At 32.9% G+C, this 7,780-nt stretch overlaps 2 pseudogenes; both read left to right on the top strand.

Annotated features, from left to right (window-relative positions):
- Positions 1 to 1,812: 1,812 nt before the first annotated feature.
- Positions 1,813 to 3,194, top strand: LOC120196433 (annotated as a pseudogene).
- A 1,429-nt stretch (positions 3,195 to 4,623) lies between these two features.
- LOC120196664 lies at positions 4,624 to 6,413 on the top strand (annotated as a pseudogene).
- Positions 6,414 to 7,780: the final 1,367 nt, after the last annotated feature.

Genomic DNA, 7,780 nt, shown 5'->3' with positions numbered 1-7,780 from the left:
GCATTTTACTCAATTTAATCTTTTGACTACAATTGTTTGCAAATTATTTCTTTCCATCAATTCCTCTACTCTTTTATACTCTCATCAATACTTTAACCTCAAAATATCTTCTTTAAAATATAATATTCTAAATATATTTTATAATTTTAGATTTTATTTGATATATTAATTAATATTATAGTATGGTTAGAGAAAATTGAGAATCAATCCTTATCATGCTACTATAAATAATTATAATAAAATTTGTATAGAAACTCCAATAACTCGACTCGAATTTCTTAAACTCGACTTAAAAAATTTTAAGTTAAGTAAAAGTTACAAAATACGACTCGTCAACTCGAATAACTCGAAATTTTTTAACTCAACTCGATCGAATGCGCACCCCTAATTATAGAAACCTACCAAAATTGGAAAAGGGGGATTGATTAAATTAGATTAGACCTTGCCCATTTGGATAAGTGCTTAATTTTGATTGCTCGGTCGCTTAATTGTTAGTGAAAGTCAAAATCATTATAGAAATATATTAATCTCACAATTACATTGCTACCTTTAAGTAAATGTTAAATTATATATAAAGAATTCCTTCTAATTTTTACTGATATGGGTTTTCTTTTTGTGTTGAATGATATTTTAGGACAAATTACCACTAAACATATCAATGCGTTGGTCATGATATTCTAACAATTTGGATTAACTAATGATATTCTAACAATTTGGATTAACTAATGACATTATAAATTAAAAGAAACATATTATGTCAAATTAATTAAGTATAGGAACTAAATCTCGAATTATACTAAATTAGAGGGACCAAAATCAGAATTTGAACTGAAAATACCTTTCATTGAGAAAATTCATTACATAAATACTGCTTTTTCTGTGGTTTTTCGCATCACATCTTTTGGCATTTAGTGCACATCATCTCCTTTTCACTTGACCACTTGGATAGAGTACTTTTGAAAGAAGTTGTTAATAAAATTTTGGAGACTAAATTGTGGTTCGAGATTAAAAGAAAATCGTAATAATATTAATTATGATTAATAATTCGATCGAGAATCATTAATTACATCAATTAAATTGGTTTGAACAATTTTTGTTAATATGCATATATAATGAGCTACTATTAAACTCATATATTGATGAATGAAGTCAAGAAAAAACGATTATTTTAAAATTTTAATGTTTGCTTTATCATACGATCATTATACTTACTGTTATCTTTCAATAGCTACTAATATTTTAAACCTCCGTGTGCATTAACCAATGGACAGATATAGAGGTAGGTATTGACAGTCAGCGTTGTCCATGTGGAATTGCTGGACTCTGATAATGACCAGGTTTACTGTTAAAAATTACAAGTGATCAAGCCTGGTGAATGGCAATACATAGCATCCACTCAATTAACATGTGCTTTGCCTCCTCTTTCGAAAGCAACTTTGACTACTTGGAATGCCAGGTTAAGATTCTATGTAATCTTCTTCAATGATGCCATAATAACAGCATTATTATGGAATATAAGAGATGAGTGGTTGGTGAAGGACTGAATTTGGACCTTAAATCCTCAATAAGTGTACAGTGAAAATAATAAATGAAAAAGTAGTGTTTTCCTAATACTATCTGGAATTATACTCTCATTTTTTTAGTAAAAAAACAAGGCCTTAACAGTGATTGGTAGGTAAGAGGGGCCAAAGAAGCAAACAAATGAAAGTGTGTCGGTGATTGAGCATATGTATGTTGCTTGTTTATTCAATGGATGTCCCTTTATAAATAGGTGCTGTAGAGCAGATGATTAGATTCCCCCACCACCACCACCACCACTCAACTTTGCCTTCTTACATCCACTCTTTTTTTCCCCAGAAAGGAGTGAAATATAGAGAAAAACTGTAGTGTTTTGCTTCTATTTTTCAATCACATCATTCCATTTTAGATAAGTGGAAGAAATCATAAACCTGTGAATTGAATCATTCATTTTCCCCATGGCTTGTCATCACCCTTCTTTAATCACGTTCTTGAGCTTCGTTCTCATCGTTTTTCTTAAAGGTAATGAGAATATATGCTTTGTTAGAAGTGGGGTTATTCGCATTTTCGTAAGTAGACGACTAATTTGACAATTGACACAGAGTTTCTCTTTTTCCATTTTGCAGGTGCTATGGCTGCTACCTTCACATTCGTCAACAAATGCGAGTACACCGTATGGCCTGGAGTTCTAGCTAATCCGGGGAGTCTAAAACTGGGAAGTACAGGCTTTGAACTTAGAAAAGGCGGCTCTCGTTCCTTCCAAGCCCCTACAGGTTGGGCCGGTCGCTTCTGGGGAAGAACAGGCTGCAGCTTCGATGACTCTGGCCATGGTTCATGCGCTACAGGCGACTGCGGCTCCGGTGAAGTCGAATGCAATGGAGCTGGCGCCATCCCACCAGCCACCTTAGCTGAGTTTACACTTGGTTCTGGATCGCAGGACTTCTATGATGTGAGCCTGGTTGACGGTTATAATCTGCCTATGATTGTGGAAGGAAATGGAGGGTCGGGAGTGTGCGCCACTACCGGTTGCGTGACCGATTTGAATAAAAAGTGCCCGTCTGAACTGAAAATTGATGGCGGCGACGCCTGCAAGAGCGCATGTGATGCCTTCGGCAACCCGGAGTATTGTTGTAGCGGTGCCTACAACAACCCGGCAGCCTGTAAACCGTCGACGATTCACTAGTGTTCAAGTCAGCTTGCCCCAAATCCTATAGCTACGCCTTTGATGATGCCACTAGCACTTTCACATGCACTGGGGCTGATTATACCATCACTTTCTGTCCCAATGCTCCAAGGTAAATTCCCAAAATCATCAATGTTTATAATTTTAATTCGTTAAACTTCTAAAAGTTTCATAGTTGCATGCGTACTTAATATGGCATTAATTTTGTGATGCAGTTTGAAATCTTCAAACGATCCTTCTCCAAATACAACCGGATCAACCGATGAATCGGGATCGGACCCGGAACCAATGAAGGAGCCTGCACTGGACAGTGAATGGCTAGCGAATTTGGCTACCGGAGACTCAACAAAGATCAAACCATTTTCCCCTATCCAATTTGGTTTTGTTGTGATCATCTCTCTGTTGCTGTAGTCTCTCAATTTCCCAATTCAACTTGAAAAAGAAACACAAAATCCAGATTGTATATGTTTGTCCACTCATATTTTGATAAAATACACGCTCTATGCAAATCATTTTGTTTCATAAATATATATATTTTGCAATTTTCTTTTCTTTAATTTTTAAAAAAATATTAACGAGTTTTAAATTTATTTCATACTTAATGTAACTTTTAAATAGAGAAAAAAAACCTCAAATTAATCATTTGACTAAAAAAAATCATCATTGATTATCACAATCTCCCTATAATAGTTCATGGTGATAACATATGATGTGGTAAATTGTTCAAAAAGTTCAAAGATTTAAATAATTGTATAAAGTTTAACAACTTATTTATTTATTTTTAAAAAATAAAAGCAAAAATTATCATGATGGATAAATAAAATAAATAATAATGATTAAATTTATTATTATAGCTTTATATTTATATGACAAGGCAAGGTCACGAGTTTCCCAATGGCCAAATTGAAGCTATCAGGTTGGTGTTGGTTGGTGCCAATAAATATATGGTGTAACTCTGATTTTAGTCCCTATATTATATTAAAAATTATAATTTAATGATTCTAATTTTGATTTAACATAATTTGATTGTTCTATTTTTATAATATTATTATTCAAATCAAATTAAAAACATACTTAAAATGATTTTCTTAAAATGATTTTACATTTATATTATTATTAGCTAAATACATAATTGATTATTTTTTCATATAATTCTAAATATGTTATCAAATAATAGTAAAAACTTTTAAGATTAAGGGTGATTATGGGTCGGACTAGATTGAGTTTTTGACCTACCCGAATATGACTCGAAAATTAAATTCTTTCACCTATATCTAACCTGACTCAAAATTAAGAGGACCTCACCCGATTCAAAACTTGACCTGATTTTTCAGGTTAAAATCAGTGTCTGATTAAACCCGACTTAAATATATATATATATATATATATATATATATATATATTAGGTAAAATAAGGATCTAATTGAAAAATAATATAAAAAGGGATATTATTATAATTATCTCTAAATATATAAGTGATTATTATAATATTATATCAGATGGAGTTTCTAAATCCAAATCTGAATCTATCTGATCACGCTTTTAAAGAAATTCAACCTGATCCATACCCAATTTATTTAAAATAAAAACTTAATTTAATCGAATCAGATCAAATCAAATCAAATTGAATATTATCAAATCCAAATCAAATATCCATCGAAGATATCACTTCAATGAAATTAACTAAAAATATTACCAATTTGAACTCATTAATAACATTACAAAAGTGGAGGAATAAATAATGTCAAATTAAAGTAAAAGGGATGAAATATAAAATTTTAAAGTTATGGAGGGACTAAACCCATAATAATAAACCGTTCACAAACAGCAAGGCAGGCACCGCATTATCAATACTGAATCGACACCCTCTATGTGCAGCGGCCAGTCTCCCGTACTTTTATTTTCCACTGTTTATCCGAAAGTTGAAGAAAAAAAATAAAAGAAAAGAATTGAAGATAGCAATGAGAGAAAGTGTGCTTGGATTTTGCTTACGATCATTATTTATTGCTTATTTCATTGAGTTTTCTTCCGCTATCGTTGTATTGGAGCCCTTCTCCATTGCCTTTCCCGACCTTCCCGCCAAATTCGGTAACTTTTCTTTTTGTATTCCCTGTTTGTTAACTCGGAAAACGTAAGAAAACTTAACAGAACAAACGAGTAAGCTTATTCTGGGCAGCCCCTATTCTGTTTATATGCTCTACTTTGAACTAAAATTTTTGCAAAAAGTCTAATTTTTTAAAAACTTTTTTAAAAAAGAAAGTTAACTCTTTTTTTTTGGTTTAGTTCGTGGGAATAGCACGGCCCTTTGCGGTGCAACTGAAGTAGCTGATCCATTGGATGCTTGTACACCGCTCCGTAATGAATTCGGGTCCAACAAAACTGACTCCACAAGGTTTGCTTTGATAATTAGAGGCAATTGTTCTTTCGACGAAAAAATTCGAAAAAGCTCAAAGCGGTGGTTTTTCTGCTGCAATTGTTTACGATGACAAAGATATTAACAATTTAGTATACAGTAAGTGAATTTGCTTTATGTTTTTTCCTTCATTATAGAATTTAGTATTATTAGTATAATTTGGAGAATTATTACTGAGGTATATTGTTGTTTGAAGTGACGGTGAACCCTAAGGGAATCAAAGTTTTGGCGGTTTTTGTTTCAAAATCTGCTGGTGAATTTTTGAAAGATCATGCTACAGGAGAAAAAGAGGAATGCTGCATTTATTTGCAGCCAAATGTGAATCCATTGACAGTTTTTGCCATATGCTTCCTATCACTTGTCGTTATAGCAGTTTTCCTGGTGACAGCCATGATTCCTCCCAGAATTTTGTCGAATTGGCGAAGAAAAAAATTAGTTAAAAGCGTGGATAGGAAGATAGTTGAAGCTCTTCCTCGTGTAATGTTTAGTTCTGCTCGTTTGAGTCATTGCCATACTGGAGAAACTTGTGCAATATGCCTTGAGGATTATAAGGATGGGGAAATTCTTAAAATTCTTCCTTGTCAACACGGTAGGATTTGCTCATGTGGCTTAGCTGTAGCCTTTAATGTTAGATTTGCAGTGCTTGTTTTCTTGTTTATATCATTGTTTTAACTACAACCATGCAAGGATTTTTTTTTTTTTGCTTTGACGGGTTAGCTCGACTTTTCATTGAGTTGGGCAATTACTTCATATGTAGATAGTGGAAAGATATACTATGTTTAGTTTATGGTAAGTTCCTTCATGGTAAAGTGTAAAGATCTGCACAGATTAAAAATATGAGAAAGAATGATATAGAGGAAACATTTAAATCCATAGAGCTATAGTTGTATCAAAGCATGCATTGTCGTTTTTGCAGTAATGCACATATTTCAACCATTCTACTTAGAAATGAATCTGTTCCTATCATCGGCAATAGGAAAAAGGTAGATAAATTGCAGTTTGTAAACAGATGAATATTTATATCACATTCTAATGTCGTTTCGTCAATCATTTTTATTTGAATTCTTGTTTCTATACTTACAGATATTAGCTAATCAACATGATAGTTGCTTGCAGATTTTCATTCAAGCTGTGTGGAGTCATGGCTGACTAAGTGGGGGACATTTTGCCCTGTATGCAAACTCGATATGATAACCAAAACCACATTTTCCGAGGTTAATGAGCAAAGGCCTTAGTTGTATGTATGTATGCAGATCCGGTTTTGCTCATTGAGTTTCAACATTGTAGAGTTATATACTCTTTAACAGGCATGCCTATATTTTCCATTTTATGCTATTGTTTTTTCCATTTTAATCTGAACTTTAAGCTATTGTAAATATGAAATCATATATAGTTATTATTTCACTGAAAGGAATTATAGTGACTGCTGTTATGTCCCATTGTTGATGATGTAAAATCGGACATTTTGCATGTACCATCATGTTTGTCATGATATTAAGATTGGTTGGTTGGTAAATTTAATGCCGGGCATTGCTTATCCTCTTTGATTTCATGTTCAGCATTCAGTTAACTAAGTACATACATAGTTTTAAGTATTACAGGTAACGGCATTTGAAAAAATCTAGATTGCTTGTTCAACAATGGACATATTTGCAATTCCAATAGCATAAAAGCATATGTAAATTGTAAAGCATAAATATGATTCCTGTATCCTGCTGAAACTGTTACAGGCTTGTTCGTTTTTTGAAACTTGTGTTGAATCTCAACCTTAAATTAGTACCTAAGCCGACCTACACTTGACTTGTGTGCTTGCTATTTTGTGTGTGTGTGTGGTTGACCTACAATGGACATATTTTGCTTACCATCTCTCCTTAACTGCTATGATAAGAATCTTTATCCAAATTGTTGTATCGATGCCGAGCTTTGTTCCGTCCTCCTTCGACGGATGAAGAGGAACAGCAGGGTTGGTGCACGTTTTGATTTCTTCCTAATTTCATGTTTCGATATGTTTTCCACTTGCGAACGCCATCCGTAGCTATCCGAATTTTGATTCTGCGCCCTACCAACCAAAAGTCCGAGACGATGCAGTTTGATGTAGAGCCGGTAAAATTGTTGGTGATGATACCCAACTAAAGCTACTTCCATCCATTAAACTGATCCGGCGGAGTCATCTTCCCATCTAATTTTCAACCGAAGGCTCCGATCCGCCGGTATGAAATCCTTTTAAATTGTACTTCGGTTTAGTCGAAAATTGCCGAAAATTTTAAAAGCCAAAACCAAAATGGTCGGTTGCCTTTCATGATAGCGATTCACCATGTGTGTTTTTTTCTTGATAAATTACACGTTTAATAATTAAACTATTGATTTTGTTTCGTTTTGGTATTAATTTTTTTTAAATCACACCTAATGTTTAGTTTAAGTTTCAGTTTGATAACTTGTTATTAAAAATTTAACAATAATATTGACGTATCATCATAAAATAATGATGACAGTGTCATGTCATCATTGAAAAAATAAAAAAAAATGTCATGTCAGTGGTTTTGTTAAATTTTTTAATGGTGAGTACATAATCGAAACCTAAATTAAACATTATGATAATTTTAAAAAATAAAATTTAGATACTAAAACGGAATAAAAATAATAATTTCACTATTAAACATATAATT

The sequence above is a fragment of the Hibiscus syriacus genome, unplaced genomic scaffold (assembly GCF_006381635.1).
Source record: "Hibiscus syriacus cultivar Baekdansim isolate YM2019G1 unplaced genomic scaffold, ASM638163v2 tig00117034_pilon, whole genome shotgun sequence".
In the NCBI taxonomy this organism is placed as follows: domain Eukaryota; kingdom Viridiplantae; phylum Streptophyta; class Magnoliopsida; order Malvales; family Malvaceae; genus Hibiscus; species Hibiscus syriacus.
Note: the sequence above shows the minus strand (reverse complement) of the source record. Positions and strands in the feature narration are given on the sequence as shown.